This window comes from Elephantulus edwardii, unplaced genomic scaffold (assembly GCF_000299155.1).
Source record: "Elephantulus edwardii isolate Elephantulus edwardi_28Jun2011 unplaced genomic scaffold, EleEdw1.0 scaffold00085, whole genome shotgun sequence".
NCBI classification, from domain to species: Eukaryota; Metazoa; Chordata; class Mammalia; order Macroscelidea; family Macroscelididae; genus Elephantulus; species Elephantulus edwardii.
The window spans coordinates 2,098,169-2,119,894 of record NW_006399835.1 but is presented as its reverse complement, the minus strand read 5'-3'; the positions used below and the strand labels follow the sequence as shown (position 1 = coordinate 2,119,894).

The following is a 21,726-nucleotide window of genomic DNA, read 5'->3' as shown; positions in this document are numbered from 1 at the left end:
AGGGCTGTTGTACATAGGGTCGCTATGAGTCGCAGGCGACTCGACGGCACATAACAGCAACAACAACACAACAAACATATGATCAGTTAAATCCTAAAACTAGTTTGATTGTTGTTTGTTGAATGCATTGAGTCAGAATCAACCAATAGCAGACCCTCCAGCAGATTTTCAGATGCAATAAGTAACATAGCAGGAGGTTGCCCGTCTTTGTCCCATGGAGTACTTGGATTCAAACCGTGTGCTTCGTGCCTTTGTGTTGGCAGCACAAGTCCTTACTCATGTCAGCAGAGCTCCCTGATGAATTTGACTAGTTGATATCAATATTAATTATAAATTAAAATGCACTTATCCTTAACTTTGGGTTGTATTATTCTGTGAACACATTTGGCACTAAGATCAAGGTATAGAACTATGACTACCAGGTGTCATGAGTTCCAGGTATCATCAGGTCTTTTTCTTTCTTTATTTGCTTTGCTTTGCGTTCAGAAAGCTGGAGCATCCAAAAATGCTGGATTCATTCGCTGTGTGTAAGCCTTAAAGATCAGCCTTGCCTGCTTTACCCTGTCCTCCAAGAGGAACTCACTTAATTTTGGGACACCTGAAGTTTAGAAAGTGCTTCCTTACACTGAACCTCCAAACTGCCTTCTAGTCAATACACGTCTGCTTGTTGATTCCAGTTTTACATTCTGAAAACACCATGCAGATTTATGCCTGATGCTTACATATGCTCCTTATGGGACCCTGAAAGAATGTGAAAACAGCACCACTTTTCCTGAGTAACATTTTCATTTACAAATCGATCTGCTTCAACAGTTGCTTAGCTCCATTTCATAATCCACTCCTTGACCTTGTCTACTCTTAAGGCATGCTGGGACCTTGCTGTCTGAGCCTCATGTAATCAGACAACACGAAGCAGAACAGGATACTCAGTTTTTCTTTCTGGACACAACATTTCTGCTCATGTTATTTGTTTATAAGACTTCACACTGCTGACTTCTGCAGTATGTCCTTTTATAACTTTTTACTTAAGGTAGGCATCTCCTTAAATCTACTTTTTTTGAAAGTGACTCAGAGCTCTCCCTCTAGTGGATTTTAAGACACTGTAAATTGAATGAGAGGCGATTGCCCACCTACTCTCTAGAAGTAGCTTGTGGATTTGATCCACCTGCCTTTGTGTTTGCAGTGCACCTTGTTACCCTCCCAGGTCACCAAAAGCTCTCTATGATCTCATGTATCTACTGTAATTGTTCTGCATTTGTAGATTTATTACTTGAACTTAATGCCTGTTGACTTGCAAATTTTATTCCCAGTTAATATTGTCACACCTGTAAGTATTCATTTAAAAATCAAGTTTTGCAGTGGAGAGAAAGTCAACACACTGATACCTGTGTTGAGTAAGAGGACTCTGAGGAAGGAGAGGAAATTTGTGAAGAAAACTTGAAGAAACTAAACCTCAACTCTGGGTTGGGTTGTTGTTCTTTTCTTTTTTTGGGGTCAGTTCTGTAATACCTTTCTTTAGGGTTTTGAAACTTGATGTTACTACAAGTAGGCAGTTGGGTATATTTTTTGAGATTTTGTTGAGTAGTTGGATATTCATGGAAATAGTCAAGAAATTGTCCCCATTTCCTTGCATACGAGATATAGTTAAATTAAAGCACGGTGCTGCTTTGTTATCTCTCAAAGACTTAAAATAGTATGTCCAGTCTTTTCCTGTGAATTAGTCTCACTTCTCTTACTGCTTACTATCCTTTTTTTTTTTTTAGGGTATTTTTTTCTTCTTTATAAAACCTTTGGTGATTTCTTCCTGATGCCGAAGTGAGGAGGGCAGAGTTCAGATCTTGTGCTCCGTTTTTTTCTATAGAGGAGATGTTGTCATTATGAGTTGTCGAGTCGGAACTGACTCATCCCTAACCCTACAGCGAGTTTTCAGGGGCAGTAATTCACAAGACAGGAGATTGCCCTTCTTTCTCCCTTGGAGCAGCTGGTGGACTTGAACCTTGTGCCTTAGGGTTGGGCACACAGTTCCTTACCACTAAGCCACCAGTCATCTCTAATATGGAGATAGAGCTTAGCAAAGAAAAAATTTTGAGTTCTTAAACTGAAATTTTTTAAAATCCTAGAGTTTTTCACCTTTTAACATCTGCCCTCTCTTCTGCCTCTGTTATCTGATATGCTGCTCTTACTTTGTGCCGTTGAGTCAGTTCTAACTCATGGTGACACTGTAAAGACTGCCCCATAGCATTTCCTTGGCTGAAATGTTTACAGGAAAAGATCTCCAGATCTTTTCTTGTGGAGCTCCTGGTGAGTTTGAACTGCTGACCTTTCAGGTAGCAGGTTAGAACTGTTGCCCCACAAGGGCTCCTCTGTCATGCTTAGTCCTTTGTAAAGATACACACTAAATACTAAGCACATGATTGTTTTAAAGGGAGATAGGGCAACATAGAAATTGAGATACAGGATAAAATGAAGTAAATTAGCTAATTGCAATTATTTTATTAGCAACTGTGTCGAACTGTGTTTCATGTTTCACTGTAAAAGAGTATTAACAGACTATTTTACAAATATATTTGCTTGAACAGCCATTATAATTTCCTTTGCTTAAATACTTGAGAATTCTTCGTTATCTGAAATCTTGATACTGACTGAGTTCACTAAAGGGCATGAACCACATGCTTAAATCAGAGTCCAGGGTGAATTGCTACTTTTGCCTTTATTGTTCACACCCAAAGTAGAATAATCGAAGTTCAGTTTCAGTCATGTTGTCTAAGTAGGCTTTGACATTTATAGAGTGTGGTTGATAGGACTAGTATTTGGAAATAAATTTTAGTTCTGAATTTACATTGAAATGATACTCATTTCTTTCTATTCATCTGAACTCCAAACTAAGAAACAAGTACTTGTGTTGTTGCTTTTGAATTACAGTATGTATTTTTTGTCTAGAAATGGAATAATCAGAACTCAGCACTTTGAAAGTTGAATGTGGGTTGTATATAGATGTACATAGGGGAACTCTTTGCATATATTGACTTTGATGTTAGTATGTTTTGTTTTCATTAAAAATTACTTCTTTTTACGACAGGTGTGATATCTCTCACCTTAAGTAGATTACTTTATTCTCAGCTACTCAATTCACTTCCCTACTTACAGGTAAAGAATAATAATTTCTGTGATAGCCTCACTTGGAATGTCAGTTGTCTGTTACCTATTTAAGTGGTTCAAATGTTTAATGAACTTGGAGTGTTAACCAGAAGGGTTCAGACTCATACAGAGATGTATCACAAGAAAGATCGGGCAATCTGCTTAAAGTGATCAGCCGTTGAAAACTGTTCAGAGCATGGCTCTGCCTTGGCACACTTGGAATTCCCCTGAATTGGAATAGACTTGATGGCACCTGATTTAGTATTTATTTAGAATAGACAAGAATAGTGGCAAATTCCAGACATTGGAAAGGTTTTTAAGACTAGAACTTTCATTAACATTTGCCTCTTCTTAAGTGTTTATGTTGAAATTTTAATATAAATTGGAGGAAATGGGTATTGTCATAGAGTTAGAAAGTGCAAACATTGTAATTTATTGGGTACTTTGATGTGGCAAAAATTTGGAATAAGTACATTTAAATTGAGGTTTGAAATTGTTTCACATATTTTGATTTTTTTCATATTAAAGGTTTGAATATTTCAAATAAGATTTTTATAGGATTTGTGATTTAAGATTTAAAATAAACTAGTTCTCCATTTAATGGCATTTCAGAAAGTAAAGACATGGTTTCATACTTTTTTAAGTTATTTTACTCATTTCTACAAAATAAGTATTTTACTTTTCTTACCTGAGACTGTGCCACGAATTTATTTCCCTGCTTTTCCTCTCCAGTCTCATGTCTAGGGTAGTAGACCTAAATCTTGAGTCCATTTCACTTGTGTACGCCCAAGTCAGATGACCAAGAAGGAATAGTTCTCCACAACCAAGGTGCTATAATTTTAAGCAGAACATGAGGGAATGAGCGTATGCTGGGCGAGCTAGAACACTGATGTTTACTATTTTAAGAAAAGCCAGTATACTCCAAAAGGAAAAAAACAACAACAAGCAAACAAACCCCAAAACCAAAAACTTTTTTTTCCTTTGGTGGCTAGTAATTCTTTCATTTTACTAAAGCTTCTATAATGAGTTTCATTTGTAACGTCGAAGATAGAAAAATCTGAGTTTGTTAAGTATAAAAATTTAAAATTCTAATACATTGACTGTGAGGGACTTCTTAAGAGTACTGAAGAGCAACGACTTCAGGCTGGAAACTGGGCTGTAGTCTCTTTGCAATTACGTGCTATCATCAGAGAGCTGGACAGTGAATAGGGTTGATAGAAAGAGAATTGATGCCTTTGAACTGTGGTGCTGGAAAAGAGTGTTGAATGTGCCATGGACTGCTCGGAGAACAAACAGGTTTGTCCTGGAGAAGGTGAAGCCGGAATGCTCCTTAGAGTCAAGGATTCTGAAGCTTCTTCTGACATAATTTGAGCATGTTGCAAGGAGGCACTGTCCCTGGAGAGGGGCATCATGTTTGGCAGAGTGGATGGGCTGCGAAGGAGAGGAAGACCTTCGATGAGATGGATCGATTCTGTGACTGGAGTGGTGGGAATAAGTGCGTTTGAGATGGCTAGGTTGGCACAGGATAGAACAACGTTTAGAGCTCTTGTACATAGGGTCGCTATGAGTCGCAAAAGACTTGATGGCACATAACAACAACAACAATACGTTGACTAAGAATGATAGAAGGAGAATCGATGCCTTTGAGCTGTGGTGCTGGAGAAGAGTATAGAATATACCATAGATTGCTAGGAGAACAGACTGGTTCGGCCTGGAGAGAGTGAAACTAGGCTGCTCCCCAAGGATTCTGAAGCTCCATCTCACATACTTTGGGCATGTTGCAAGGAGGAACTGGCCCTTGGAGAGGGACATTATGCTTGGAAAGGTGGAGGGACAGTACAAGAGAGGAAGATCCTGGATGATACAGATTGACTCCGAGACTAGCGTAATGGGTATAGGTGTGTCAGAGACAGTAAGTTTGGCTCTGGATAGAGCAGGGTTCAGAGCCCTTGTACTAGGGTCACTTTGAGTTACAGGCAACTTGACGACACATAACAACAACAACAATACTTACCTGGCAGAGGAAATACCATGATCACGAAAGTAGTTTTCCCAGGACTAGGTTCATTATTGCATTCTGGAGTTCTGACCTCTGCGATTTCTCCAAATGTGGGAAACTCAACTGCATAATTTGTGATAGTGTGGGAGTGCACACTATTTCCTGTTTTTTTTTTTTTTTTTAAATCCAAAACACTTATGACCAGTATTGAGAACCATGACTGGTCAGGAATTGTGCTGCCAATGCAAAGGTATGCATGTTCAAACCCACCAGCTGCTCTGCAGGAAAAATGTGGACGATCTCCTCCCACGTGAATTTGCTGCCTCTGAAAACCCTTGCGCAAGAGGGTCAGCTGTGGGTCGGTTTTGACCTAAATGGTAGACAACAACTTCAACGGGTTTATAAGATGTGCCTTTCACCATTCATCATGTGTTCTGTTTAACTCTGTAATTAGTTGTGTAACATGCTGTATGTGCATCATTATGTTAGAATTAATAATAAAAGGGAAATCTTTTGTCTACTAATGGTAATACTTCAAAACATCCTTTTGATTTTTCCCTCCCTATTTGTTTTTTAGGATTTTAATTTTTTATAAAAGATCACTGCACAAGAAAACAAAGCTTTGAACTAAATATTTCATATCACTATAAATTTAACTGCCATGGGATCAGTAGCCACTAATGCAAAGGGTATTTATTAAAAAGTATTAGGAGATTGAAGATGTCAGTGATTTAATTTTTCTTGGATCCGCATTCTCAACATACATAGTAATGGCAGTCAAGAAATTAAAAAAATGTGTTGTATTGAGAGAAGTTGGCTATGAAGGACATCTTTTAAGTGCTTAAAGGCAAGGATGTCAGTTTAAAAATATAAGGTGCCCTTGACCCAAGGCATGGCATTTTTAATTACTTTCTGTACTTTTGAAAATTGGACAAGGAATATAGATGTTTTTGAATTGTGGTGTTGCAGAAGTGTACTGAATATCCCATTGACTGTCAAAGGAATAAACAAATAGATCTTAGAAAAAATACAGCTAGGGTGCTTTTACAGGGATAAAGATGGTGACACGTCCTCCTCTCACATATTTTGAATATGTTGTTAGGAAGGCCCAGTTGTTGGAAGCAGACATCATGCTGGGGAAGGTGGAGGGTGAGAGAAAGAGGAGGACCCTCAACAAGTTGCAGTGAACCACTGACTAATAATGGACAAGAACAAAGCAGAAATTATGAGGATGGTGTCGGATAGGATAAAGTTCAGCTCTGTTCCGAGTCACGGTCAGCTTGATGGCATCTAACAACAATGACAGCATTATAAGTGAAACATTTTACACTGTGATTGTTGTAATTACCATTTTTAGTTTCTTCATACTCCCCAATCCCCGATCTACTGAAAGATGCAGTTTTAATTGGTATTAGGTTTTTCTTGAGGGATGAGCATTTAAGGGACAATTATTCATGTACTCAAATGGCATTGATTTTTCATTCCTTAGCCTGGGGGGATCTGGTGGCCTAGTGGTAAGAAGCTGTGCTCCAGTCACAAAAGCATGGGGTTCGAGTCCACCAGCTAGTTGCTTTGTGGAAGAAGGATACACAGTCTCTTCTGTGTGACCTCCTTTCTCTGAAACCTCACTGGAAGATCAGCTGTGGGTTGGTTTCGAAGGCACACAACAAGAAGTAAAATCTTTAGAATCAGTAAATTGACATTAACTTTCATTCAAAAGTATTTATAACTATTTAGAAATACAAAGAAGTATTTTACATGCTTCTTTCTGTAGCTAAACAGAATCTTTACCTTCAGACTAGAAAGGGGAGTAGTTTTCTTGACCTAAGTGAATGCAGAGGGAAGTTTAGAACATTTTTTCAGGATCTTTATTCAGCTGAACTTTGCAAACAGGAAGAATGTTGTTATGTGCTGTCGCATCAGACCAACTCATAGCTGACCTTCAGCCAGTTTTCAGAATCAGTAAGTCACATGGGAAGAGATTGCTCATCTTTCTCCTGAGGAGTAGCCAGTGGATTTGAACCACTTACCGTTGGATTGACAGTGTAACTCCTTACCACCAGGCCACTAGAGCTCCCTGGTAGGAATTCTAGGAACCTCATGTAATCTCGTTGGAGCCTCTTACTGTTTGATGCTGAGCTGGTCGATACTGTTTAAGAAAGTATGATGCTTTGGACTATTGGTATGGGGCACATCCCGTGGCATGTGGCAGGATCCTTGGGTTCTAGCCCCATTCTACTTCAAGCTTACTCTGAGGTTGAACTGAGTGGCCTTAATTTCAGCTGAGCATTCTGTTCAGCATTCTTTGATCCTATGATTTAATAACAGCATATCCTACAAGGATGACAGGGAGGCGTAATGGGAGAAGCACTGTGGAGACCTGGTGTATTTGCCTAGTTAATGACAGACCAATTGAATTCCTTTTGTCCAATCATATAACCTTTTGAGGTCTTAGGTATTTATTTTCTGCTGTGGAAATGATTTTCCTGTTTCTCCCAAAGGGAACTTTCTTTTTTACAATAGTAATTACTGTGCACTATTATTTGTTAGGGAAGGATTGTTTTGTGAGTAAATAAATTAATAAAGGAGACTATTAACACTTCCTGCAGGTCAATTTTGAGCAAAGTCCTTTGTGTCTTTGTACCAAGAATGTTCTTACAAGAACATGTTTGGGACAAAAGCCTTTCTGCTACTAAATTAGTCCCTGGAAATACATTTGGCACACCTGAAAAGAATAAGAATCCTTATGGATAGAGCAGGCACTCCACCCTTCTCTTTAAATATTATTATTATTATTATTATTATTATTATTATTAACCCCACCCTTCTCTTTAAATATTATTATTAATAATAATAATATAATAGTAACCTCACTAAATTTTAAAATTAATGTATATAAAACAGTCTTGGGAGCAGGAGTGGCATCCACTTCCGTAATAGCTTGCCTCCAGAAACCCTATGAACTTGGAGAGAGGATGAAAGACACACAGGTGTTGAGGACTTGAGTTCATAGGGTCGCTATGATATATTTTGTTGTCTTTGCACTGATGAATGAATAAACAGACCAATATCCTTTTTTAATTTTTATTGATTGATTGATTGATTGATTGTGTGTGTGTGTGTGTGTGTGTACCGTCAAATTGGATCTGAGTGGTACAGGAGGAGATTGTCCCTCCTTCTCCAGCAAAGCATCTGGTGGATTCAAACCTCACAATTGGAGTGTAGTATTCTTGCCACTAGGCCACCAGAACTCCCAGTATCCTTTTTTCACAACAGAAACCTTTATATTTACAATCAAGTAAATTGCTAAATACTAACTTCCTTTCATCAAATGTCAATGTATTTTCTTTGTGTTGCTAATTACTGCTGTGTGAAAGTAACCAGAGGAACCCCTTCTTACCTCAGAGGTCAAGGCAGTGCTAAGGTTTCCCCAGTGGACTTCTCGGACAGACCCTGAAGGTATAGGCTATCCTGAAAATGTATAGGTCAAGGTTTACTTGGATTAACCCAGTCTCTAGGGAGGAGACCATGAGGCTAGGATTATCCTAACTCTTAGTTTCCAGTTCAGTGCTCAGCAGTTTGATTGAGCTAATGAATCTTCCCAAAGTACCTGGGGTTTCCCTGTCGTCCTCTCTGACTGAGGTAACTGCCAGAGAGCATGCTTTTATACTCTTCCTGGAAGTGAAACTCCTTTTGCTTTAAATGTGTAGCTTCCCCTGACTGAGAAGGTCAAAGACACGTTTATGTAGTTGATGGGAGAATAAAAGCGGCATTCAGTGCCTCCCTGCCAAGCCATCCGACTGGACTAATGCTTACTCATTTCCCCCACACTTGTGGACACTGCAGAAATTCATGGTTCCATTGTAGTACATGGAGCAACAAACTTGTCACAAATGATCATTGTCATAAAATATCTACATTATCAAATCAGCTAATATGTCTAGAAATTGGTAATAATAAAAAGTGGTTGCTTGTGGTATCAGAATTAAACATATGTTTAAACCATGTAAATTAAATGTACTGAAAGGCACAACTTGGGAAAGTAGCACTTTACTCAGTGTTGGAATGCCAAAAATAGTCAAGGAAAAATTAAAATGCTCACCCAGTAAGTTTACTAAAATGCTTTCCTAACAGTTTTAAATTCTCCTGAGAAAGATTACCAACATTTATTAAGCACTACCTGTATGCCAAGTAGTTTGCATTTATCTTTTAGTAATTCTTAAATAGAGAACTGCCAGATACTCAGCCTGGGTTTAGAAGAGGCCATGATACTAGGGATATTATAGCTAATATTAGGTGGATCTTGGCTGACAGCAGAGTGTACCAGAGGAATGTATATCTTTGTTTCATTGACTATGCAAAGGCTTTTGACTTGCGTATCACAACAAGCTGTGGCTGACTCTAAGAATGGGAATCCCAGAACACTTTATTGTGCTTATGCGAAACCTATATGTGGACCAGGAAGCAGTCATCAGAACAGAGCAAGGAGACACTGCATGGTTCAAAATCGGGAAGGGTGTACACCAGAGATGTATTCTGTCTCCATACCTTTTCAATCTGTATGCAGAACAGATCATGAGGGAGGCTGGGCTGTATGAGGAGGAATGTTGCATCAGTATTAAAGGAAGATTCACAATTCAAATGACACTAAAACTGAGGAGGACCCGAAGCTCTTGATAGAGGAAGATCAAGGGCTACAGCCTTCAGTATAGATTGAAGCTCAACATCAAGAAAACAAAGATTCTCACCATTGGGCAGATTAGCAGCATTTATGATAGATGATGAAGAGATTGAGATTGTTAACAGCTTCGGTTTGCTTGGCTCCACAATCAACACGCTTAGTCCCAGCAGCCAGGAAATCAACAGACGAATTGCATTGGGAGGGTGCTGTCAGGGACTTTTCCAGAGTACTGAACATTGTCAGTCTGGAGACTAAGGTGCGCTTCATCCAGACCATAGTCTTTGCAGTTGCTTGCTCTGCATCAGAGAATTGGACAGTGACTAAGGATGATACAGAATTGATGCCTTTGAGCTGTGATGCTGGAGAAGAGTGTTGAATATACATACCATGGATGGCAAGGAGAACAAACAAGTTCATCCTACAGATGATGAAGATAGGTTTCTCCTTGGAGGCAAGGATTCTGAGGCTTCGTCTGACATACTTTGGGCATGTTACAAGGGCATGTTACAATGTCCTTGGATGGGACATTATACTTGGAAGGATGGAGGGATGGAGAAAAGGAGGGAGACCATTGATAAGATGTATTGATAATGTGAATGAGGTAATGAGGATAGATGTGTAAGAGACTGTAAAGTTGGAGCAGGACAGAGCAAGTTTCAGGGCTGTTACACATATGAGTCACAAGTGACTCGACAGCATATAACAGTAATTCTTTGAACATCTTATAAAAGCAGTGATTATTGCCCATTTTTGTAAATGACTAGTGAAGACTCAGGGTTTTAGAAACTCATCAGTTGCAAGGTGTAAGCAGTGGATACTGGTGGTGCAAAGGTGAAGCGGTTACTACTATATGAAATGTCACTTGTTTGAATTTACCAGCTACTCTAAAGGAGAGAGATAAGATAGTCTGCTTCTTTGAAGATTACGACCTTGAAAAGTCTGGTTCAGTTTTACTCTGTACAGGAGGGGAGCTGTGAATCTGAATTAATTCCAGGCTAACAGGTCTGGTGCAGCAGTGAATGAATGCATTTACTCTTTAAGGCCAGTGAACCTTCTACATTACCATTCTGCTAACTTTAAGGGGCAGTGTAGTTCAGCAGTAGCATTTTTGCTCTGCGTGCTCAAAACTGCCAGCACTCTGCTACTTGCTGTGGTGCTAAACAGATTTGAGGAGAGTATCCTGATTTAAATTAGGAAGAAATGCCTGGTTGCTTCTGGATGGGGGGTTGCTAGAGCAGGGGCGGGAGGAGACGCCATGAACTTGACACCATTTTGAAGGCATCACACCCCAGTTACCTTACTTTGCTATTTATCAGTCTAGAATGGCATCCTTTTTCCATTTCATAACCCATTTTTTCTGTATGACCATGTTTATTAATGGAATCTACCTGTTGTCCCATTCAGTGCCATGCTTGTCCCCAGATACAGAACTTTTGCTCATCCTCTGTCAGTGCTCTAACACAGGGTCCCGCTCTTTCTCTCTACATCCCAAATTGCCACCTTTATCCTTAAAGTGATGGGTCCTTTCATCTGATACATAAAGGCTTCTGTTGGGCATTCTAACCTTTAAAAGAGTATTTGTGCACTATTTTGACCTTTACCATTATTATGCAGTATATTTGGTGTATCTCTGCTAACCGGATGGTCAGCATCCAGAAATCAGGAACTCTGCTATAATACCTTTTGCAGTGTTAATATATAACTAAAAAAGGTCATGTTGTCATATTGGAATAGATTCATAGCTGAACCTCTATTAGGTTTCCAATGTAAATCATAAAAGATTACCCATCTTTCTTCCAGGGCATTGATGGTGGATTTCAATCACCAGAGTTTCAGCCTTTGGGTTAGGGCAACTCCCTACAGATTATGCCACTAGAACAGGTCAATAATGCTTTATCAGACAGTAAAAGATCTGTTCTTTTCATATGTGTTGTCGATGTCTTTACAAATGATAGTGACCTCAAGTGAGAATAGAAGTGCCTTGTAGCATTTTCTTGGCTGAACTTTTTATGGTAGGGGAAGTCTCATGGCTTTAGTGGTAAGAAGTTACACTGCCATCCCAAAGAAAGGTGGTTCAAATCCACGGCTGCTCCATGGGAAAAAGATGGACAGTCTCTACTAGGGCTGTTTACAGTCTCAAAACCCCAGTCACTTATGAGTTGATTCTGATTTGCTGCTATGTAAAAACAGCTGCAGCAGCAGCAGCACCAACAACAGTGTTTAAGGAAGCTAACTGCCAGGTTTTTCTCTTGCTGAGCCACTGGGTGAGGTCCAAACTGCCAACTTACCACTAACCACCAAATAGGGTTTTATTATTGTACAATATTGAGTGCTTAAGAGGAGGGAGTTTCCAGGTCTTTCATATTATACTCAGAGGTCCATGTTTCAGAATGGAATACTAGGGAAGTAGTTTTCTTTTTGTGCCCACTAGTGCTTTCTGTGTCACCAGGTGGACAAATCTGAAATCACTTAATAGTTACTTTGGTTTGCTCTTAGCTGTCTGGGGAACTCTAAGACTTATTTTTCTCTTAATACTATATTTAAAATTTCTTACCTGAAAGACTCTGGGTTATGAGGAAATGTCAGGGTGGGGTGTTAAGGAGACTAAGAGTAGGTACTTCAGGTTTGCATTTTCTTTTAAGAGACTTTCATTTGCAATTGAGCTGACACTTGTAATTTCACTTTAAGATTGCTACTTGGCCAAAAAATGCCTATGTAATAGCTGTGGTTTAAACTTCAAATAGAAAAGACAGGAGGGTGATTTAGCAGAAGTATTATCTTTATTCATAGGATTTAGAGTCAATTTCTTTAGTTATTTAAAATATATATTATGTCTGTCTGTCTCTTCCTACACTATGAAGGTATTTCATTTCAGTAAATGACTTAATTAGAGGCCAGACAATTAGCTTATTATTTTCAGGATAAGTAACCTTCAGTCTTTAGTGGTCACAGTGACTTGAGACATGGACTTTGTTGGGCAGAATTGTATAACAGCATCACTTTTTAGTTTTCTAGTATTTTATGTTGTGCCAGGTCCTTTCAGTGAGTAGGGAATATAGTATAGTGGAGGACAAAAACATTATGCATGCACAAGACAGAACTTTAGTTAAATCAGCAAGTTTATTTTTATAACTACAGACAGGTAATACACTGAAGTAAGAACCTGGAGTGGAGTTTGTACTTGTTTTATTAACTTGCAGTGTATACATGAGAAGTAACCCAGGTGAGATAGAGATTGAAGCACTCATTTCTGACTAGAAGCTTGATGGTTCAAATCCATGGACTGCTCCATAGGATAAAGCTTTGGCTGTCTGCTTCCAAAAATATTTCTACTCTGTCTACGGTGATTATGAGTTGGAATCAGCTGCAAGGCCGTGGGCATGCTTTAGTTTTATTTTTTAAGTATCTGTTTGTATGATCGCTGCATTAGGGAAGTCTGCTGTCAGGGACCTTTCAAAAGTGTTATAGAGCAGTGATAGCAGTCTGTAGACCAATTTGTACCTTATCGATGCCATGATCTTCACAGCTACTTACTATGTATCAGAGCTTGAAAATGACTAAGACAGAAGAAGAATAAGAATTGATGTCTTTGAGTTGTGGTTCTGGAGAAGAGTATTGAACATTCCATGGACCATCAGGAGAAGAAATAGGTTTATCTTGGAAAGTGTGAAACCTAGTTTCTCCTTGGAGGCAAGGATTTCAAATCTCTGCCTCAAATTCTTTGGGCATGTGGCCACCAGGGACCTGTCCTTGGAGAAGGCCATCTTGGGTGGAGTCAGTGAGACTGGCATAGAGTGAGGCCAGGTTCAGAGCTCTTGTACATAGGGTCGGTATGAGTCGCACATGAGTCAGTGGCACATCACAATAACATATGAAGAAAAGAGAGCAAAGTATGTTCATGTGAATGGAGAATTGGGAAAAGTAAAGTTGAGCTTCGGTTACATATTGTTAGGAAAGTGAAGGAAGCCGGAGTGGAAGATTGAATCAATCAGTGGATATTAGGATTTTGGATTTGTGTCTTAGGCCTGTTTTAGCTATGAGAGGTTATGCTGAAACCTTGGTTAGAAATGTCTACTCTTTCAAAACATTATTATACGTGATAGCTTAAAAATGTCTTTTTCAGGATCATAGTTTTGTTTTCTTCATGTATAAATCATTTTTGCAGGAAAAGGGGGAAAAATCATTCCTTTCTCAGCAGTTTGGCTATTTTTATTGTTGTTCTTACTACATAAATGGGGAGGCTTCTGTAGCACGTATCATATCAAGCCCAGATTTTTTTTATTTGAATATAATTGCTCCTTAACAAATAATTGCAGTCCAGAAATGACTTTTATTGAGCTTAATTGAATTAAGGGTATGTATGAAAATGAGTTAGTTAAAGCTATTATCCAGAGAATTGATGAAAATATTAGAAAAACAGTAATTCGTGGGGGTGAAATATTTGCCCATATAAATGGGTCACGTGGATCTTGGAGTCCCTGATGCACTGACAGTGTAGTAGTGACATCAGGGCATAAAGCGCACAGTGTTGACATAAAAGGGAACCATTGCCATGATGTGCCTTTGAATGCTGTACTGGACATTAACAGTAATTGGAAGTCTGTTTAATTATAAGAAGTAGCATCTCAACCTTTTAAAAATTTTGGATTAATAATTCTTTCAAAACAATAGTATAACAAAGAGCAGTGTGTGAGTTGGCCAGGTGCTTCAGAGTGTGTTTCAGGGTGTTGTTGTTTAGGCCACTGCAGATAGAGTCTACAGATGCCAAGTTAGAATTCCTATTTATTTAGTCAGTGGCTATCTCACCTGACCATGGAGGTTTCTCCAGTGGTATCATGGGCTGTGCCAGGTCAAGCCAGGCTAAGTGTGCATGCTGTGGGAGGGTGTCATGTGTGGGAAGCAGAGGCCTCAGTTAGAAAGGGAGTGGAGGGTTCTTAATGAAGCCGAAAAAGCTTAGTCCCAGCTACTCATAAATCCAAGGCCCCACACAAGTGAGAATGAGCTTGGGAGGACGCTGAAACGCGATTCAGACAGCACAAACAGGCGGAGGGGCCTCACATGACTACCCACTCTGGCTCAGTGGAAAGGCACGTTCAGGCCAACACTCAGTGGCCTGGTGTCCACACTTTTTAAGTATTTCCCTTTCCTACCCTTCTGCCCTCCTAACATAACACACTGACATCAATTTCTCTCAAATGGAAACACTTTGTGGAAGCCGTGTCCTTTAAATACAGGACAGCTTATGCTGAAACTGCTTTTCTGAAGCTGCTCATGTGGGCTTTTTATAACAGCCAGATAAAATCTGGAGTCTTCAAGTTCAGCTATCAGAGAACTCAAAGGGACCTGTTTCAAGCAGGATTCTTAGCCTTGAAACTGACCTCCACTCTGCTGGCAGATTCCCTGGCTTCTCTCCTCTAGCAGTTAAGCCCAAAATGATTTCTTTGTTAGCCTGACAGAGTTTGAAAACCCATATTGTCCACAGCATAGCCAAGTTTCCACCCTTAAGCCCTATCTAGCCAGTTGTATTACAGGTGATAAATTCCTTAAGACATCAAAATAATGTATAGTTAAGATCATAAAGGGAGACCTAGTTGCTTAGTGATAACAAGCTGCTCTGCCAACCCGGAGGAACTCCGTTTAAATCCTGTAGCTGCTTCACAGGACAAAGATAGACAGTCTCCACCCTTGCAGTGTACTGTCTCTGAAAACTGACTGAAGGGACAGATATGGATCAGTTCCCACTCAACGATACATAACAACATGACCATACATTTTATAGCAGTTTAACATTTACTGCCACTGAGTCTGAATTGACTCATAGCTGCCCCTTCATCAGTGAATTTGCAGAGGCTGTAAATCACACAGGAGGAGATTGCCTCTCTATCCCATGGACCAGCTGGTGGATTCAAACACTGAGCTTTTGAGATGGTCGTGCAACTTCTACCCACTAGGCCACCAGAGTTTACGTGCATGCATACGCATACACACACACACACGAAACTGTTAGATACCTAAGGATTATGAACAATTTATTTTTTGTTCCCCAAAGAAGTTTTATATATCAGCTATAGTGTATTTATTTTTCAGCCAGTGTATACTCATAGAGTGAACAGATCTTAAAATCAAAATAATTAAGCCTATCCTGACAAAATTAAGCATACACCCCCTCTTATAAATTTGACGGTATAAAATAACTTTTTTGTTTTATCTTAATGTATTTAAACATTCTTTTGTATACTTCTAAGTACTAACATGAAGAAAAGATATGTATGCAAAAAAGTGTGTTTGAAATACTTAATATATATGTGATTTTCTTAAAATAGTAATAGCCATTGCATATTTCAGGAGAATTATTTTTTTTTTTAAATTGAAATTTTAATGAAAGTTTATAAAGAACTTGGATTTCCATTCATTCATTGTTGCACATTTTCTTCCCTGCTCTGCCTCCCCCCAGTTCGCTTTTTTCTTTGGGAAAAAAGTTCTTTCATTGTTAAACAGTTCCCCTCGCCCCACTGGACCATTTTACTATGCCGTTCTTATTCTGGATTTTTATACCAAGCAAGGATTCTGAGGCTCCGTCTAACATACTTTGGAGAGGGACATCATGCTTGGTAGGGTGGAGGGACAGCACAGGAGGGGAAGGCCCTCTATGAGGTGGATTGATTCAGTGACTGGGGTAATTGGGATGGGTATATCGGAGACAGTGAGATTGGCACAAGATAGAGCAGGGTTTAGGGCTGTTGTACATAGGGTCGCTATGAGTCACAAGTGACTAGACAGCACATAACAACAACAACATTTAATTTTTAAAATTATGTTCTCCCCTCATAAAACATGAGGAACCCTATGGTGGCATAGCTCATAACAGGACCTAACACTAACCTAAAGGTTAATCGTTTGAATCCACCAGCCTTTTGAAAAAAGAAACATGAATAGCCTCTTCCTGTAAAGATTTACAGCCTGATGAAGGATCAGTATGAACCTGAATCAACTCTGTAGTGGTGGCTTTGTTTTGGAGGGAGATTTTCATAAAACCTTAGAAACACGGGCATTGAATTGAAAAATATTCATGTGACTTTTCTGGATTGCTTCAAAGATGAGGATTTATTCTTCCATACATAGATTTATTTTTTAAAAATGCAGATGAATGGGTAGTCTTTTAGTAATTTTTTCATTTTTTCCACCCATCGCTTTATTTAATAACACTGAGTGATAATTGAATCATCTGATTCTAGATAAGAGTACTCAGGTGAATCAGTGCACCTTTTTGGTATTTGATATGTAAGAGACAGTTCTTCCTTATCATAGTAGTTGACTGGGACAACGGGAGTCGTAGAGCCAAGCCATAAAATGACTAATAATATTGATAAAGCCATAAACCACTAAATTATATCTAATCGCTAGAGTGTATTGTAATTTAAAAATAATATTTTAAAATCTGCACAAGGCAGCAAATGATCTCTTAGTTGAGTGTGAACTCAGTATTCTCACTGAAGCATCTTCCTAACTAAATTAATGTCTCATACACAAGCTATGAAAATTATAACTCCCTGTTCTTTAAAATGATAATTTAAGTATGCATCTAGGTATATGGTGCTGCTAAGGTAGATTATTGCATTTGACTTGTATATACCATTTGTTGGTGTTTGATCCTCTTTCCTGTATTTAAAAAGAGCCCTGGCGGCACAGTGGTTAAGCAGTTTGGCTCCCAATGAGAAATATTGGTGATTTGAGCTCAGGAACACTGCAGAAAAGAGATGTAGCAGCTATGAAAACTATATAGGGTAGTTATACCTTGTCATACAAGTTTCTTGTAAGTAGGCATCAACTCTGGTAGCTGCAGTATTGTTTTAGTCTATGTTTACATGATCCTTCATTGTTGGAAACTCATTACTAATTATTTCACTGCACTGCCTCCCCCCCCCCCCAAAAAAAAACATGGCTGAAATGTTGCTTTTAGGATATTAAATCTCAATCATAGTTTATCTACTTGGATTGGACTTGTCATTAGGGAAAAAACCCAACAAACAAAAAACTTGGGAGGAAAAACGTCCTGAAAAAACTTGACCTAGTCATGATTTCAATTTAAATCCGTTTTTTTCCAAGTAATTTATCCTGTAATTTTTTTGTAGAATGTCTCAGTAACCTTAATCTCAGGATTCCTATTAAATAATTTTAGTGAATAATTTTTTTGTTGTTGTTTAAAGTTGCCAATAAGCATTTTCTAGATGATAAGATCTGTAAAGACATTTAAATTTTTATTGCTTGGCTGTTAATTTGTTTTGTTTTGTTTGGGGGTTATTTTGCCAAAATGATGATAAGTATTTGCATGACTCGTAAAACTTGTCTTTTTACAGAATCCTGCTGCATCACAGAAGCTGGAAGTTCTGATGCTCCATTGAAATCACAATGGAAAGTCTTGGCTTGACTGGTAAGAGCAGCACCCGAAGGTGCAACTTTCTTGCTTAGCCGGAAGCTCTACAGTGGTTTAGAGCTATCTCTGTGCTATCAGAGTTCTTCTCAGCTCTGCCCCATCTGGTGGATTCACCTTCCTTACTAATCGAAAAAGTGTGACAATTGTTATTTTGCTTTTCTTTAGTCAGTTTTATTTTTCTTTAAAATTACCTTTTAATCATCATTATCAAGTAAGTTAAATTTTCCTTTAAAGTCATAAATTTTCCCTAGGAGTAATTTCAAAGTCTTTGATTTTTTTTTTCTCTACAGAAGTTTGTTATTACTGAGAATTGATTTATTCAGACTGTGGACGTCAAGGGTTTTACATCACTAAATATTAAACTGGCCTGTTCCCCAAAAGCTATTTTTGTTCTATTTAGACTTGATAAATGAATCATATCAAGGCATCATGGAGTCTCCTTATCTATTAAAAATAGTCAAAGCAGATATGTAATTAAGATTACTGGGATCTTTTAAATAGAGAACCATGCAGTAAAGAAAAAAATTGAAATTAAAAAAAAGCGTAGGATAAATTTTATTAGAATCTAAAACTCAAAGACAATCTATGTCTTCTTGTACATATTTTATTTTTATAGCCTTTACCTTACAAAAAAAATACTTAAACTTGTAAAACATGGCAGTATTACTTTACAGTTAGTTTTGATAACATTTACTTAAAAACATTTTCCCTAACCTGAATATGAAATTTGTCACTGTTTTACTTATGTCTAGATATTTTTTGATGAAAACATGATTTTTAACATCGAGAAACGAGCTCATGAAAATGACAGAATCAGTTGAATTTTTCTTTAAATTATCCTATTCTTTAATTTCTGGTTAATTTAGAGATAATCTTAAATATTTTGTTTTAAAAATACTTTGTTAGCTTATTGAACTTCTTTAAATCTGCCTACCTTCCTCTTTTAGTAAACAGATGACTGAATGTTGCTTTTTAAGCATTTGAGCATAAATATATTCAAATAACCCTTCTGGATGTCGTTGTGAATGGTTGGGTACACAGGTATCAGGGTACACAACTTAACCTTTACATATGTTTTTAATACAAAATATGTACCCAAAAATGAAATATTAATTCCAGTGTGACGATTGTGATTTAGTTTTGATTTTTCCTCTTTGCACTATTCTTTTAAGACATAAAGAATATAATACAGTTGATTGTATTGAGCACAGAATACTGTGGGGTGTTCAAATATTGATACTGAAATTTCCAATAAATTATCAATAATCTAGAAGTGATTTTGAGTATGATTTGGTGTAAGTGAAATTAAATTTGTGGCAATATTTTGAACTTAACTACGTAATTTGTAGAAAGTGCAGTATAAGAATTTAAATGACCAACTCAGAAAGCTAAGCCATTAACTATCTTTAATCTATCAGTCTTGAGTAAAGCCATGTATCTTTGATTATTAAATCACTTCATGAAAATAAATTTATTATTTTAACAAAAATATGAAACAAAAATAAAATTGCTGATAAATTTTGAGACAACTTTTTAAAATTTGATTGACTGTATACTTCTGTCTTACATATATAAAATATTTAAATACATTGTTAACTGAGATAATAAAAGTGCCATATGAAAAAGCAGGGACAGTTTTAAAAAAAAAATTGAAATATATTTCTTGGCAAAGGGACACCCTGGTCAAATAAATCAGGAAAACATGTTATTTACTAACTTTAGGAAGGTTATGTTTTAACATCAAAGAGTTCTCCAAATCTTGTTGGTTTATGATTGATGTCTCTCACTGCCATTGGATAGAAATCAACTCATAGCTGACCTTCCAGGGGCTTTTCAGAGGCTGTAAATCGCACAAGAGATTGGTGGTCTTTCCCTGGAGCAGCAGCTGTGCATTTAAACTGCCTGTATTTGAATTGGCTGTGAAACTCCTTTTCTACTAGGCTACCCGGGCTCTCTATAGTTTATACTAGTATTACCAACCTTCCACTTCCTAAACAACATGCCTCTGGAAACTATGAACTTTGAGAAATGACGATAGTTATAGAAAGGCCTTTATATAACAAGTTATATCACAAGTTATATTCAGGTCTTTTGTTCATAGGGTCGCTATGAGTTGTGCTCGACTCGAGGGCAATCAGCAAGCAGCAGCATATAGTTTATAACTGTATTATAAAAGTTTGTTTCTCACTCTGTTGATAACCCTTTTGGGTGTGCTGACACTCTGTTCCTTGTCTTCTTTGGTAGTGGGCCAAAACTCTGGAAGGACAGTCTCTTTAGGATGTAAGAAGGCTTCTGGCACATGGAAAGAGGGATGGGGAATTTATGACTTAGAAATCACACTTGTCATTTGTACTCATATTGCACTGGATAAAGCTTGTCACATGGCCATTTCTACTCTCAAGAAGTGGAGAAAGATAATTCTGCCTAGGTGTTGCCTTTCCAGAAATTGAATCAGGGATGCTATTAGAGGGAAGGAGGACCATGAGAACAGTGACTACTGTCTTATAATTTGTATAATACTATGTATTTCTCTTCTAGAGAGATTGAGCAAATACAGGATATTTAGGAGTCCAAGAAGTTCAGTTATAAATTAATGTTTAATTCAGCATGTAGTAAATGAAAATGAAAATCTATAATAAATGAATTGTTTAGCCACGATATCGTCTAAAGTTATGTGATCATGAGTCCTTTTTTTGTAGTTATTTGGAATGTAGTGAGCCATAAAACTTTACCTAGGACAAGTTTTTAGGAAAACGAAATTGGTGGAATACCAGAGTTTTTGGATATTTTAAAATATTAGAACTTTTTCTAGCATGCAGTGGGAGTTCTAGTCACTATAATGGACTTATGTCATTCGAAAATTCATTAAAAGAACTTAAAGAAAATAGCAATTAAAATAATATAAAAATTATTAAAGTAAGTGCAAACTGTATCCTCAATATTTTGGATACAGAATTAAAGAAAATCAGACAGTAGTTTTCTTAGCTATGTATAAAAGCCTACAGAGCTTTGATAAACATTACCTAATTTGATATGGAAAGAAAGTGAGAAAATGAGTCTCTTTTCTTCTTTCCAGTATAATAATAATAGTAATGTAACCACATAATGATAGCCAGTTGCCTTTGTCTATTTAAGTGCGTTTTCAAGAATCATTCTGGGAATGAAGAACACAGTCACAGTAGGGATTTTAACAATTATATTCTCGGAGTTTTTCTATGGTAACAGATGCTGCCCTGGATGTGCTCACCAAGTTGTGCCTAGAAATCTGGAGAACAACCACCTGGCCAACTGACTGGAAGAGATCTATATTTGTTCCCATCCTAAAGAAGGGTGACCCAAGAGAGTGTGGAAACTGTAGAACAATATCATTGATTTCACATGCAAGCAAGATTCTACTGAAGATTATCCAAAAACGACTGGAACAGCACATCAGCAGAGAACTGCCAGAAGTCCCCTTTAAAAGGGGTCGTGGTG

General features: G+C 37.8%; 1 protein-coding gene across 2 annotated transcripts in view; it reads left to right on the top strand.

Moving 5' to 3' along the window:
* The window catches only part of BBX (bobby sox homolog (Drosophila)), a 341,982-nt gene that overhangs the window by 114,391 nt on the left and 205,865 nt on the right, over positions 1 to 21,726 (top strand). For both annotated transcript variants that reach the window (XM_006889997.1, XM_006889998.1), the window contains exon 3: positions 18,176 to 18,249. The gene's annotated coding sequence lies outside the window, so the exon portion shown is untranslated. The remainder of the gene's footprint in view (positions 1 to 18,175; positions 18,250 to 21,726) is intronic.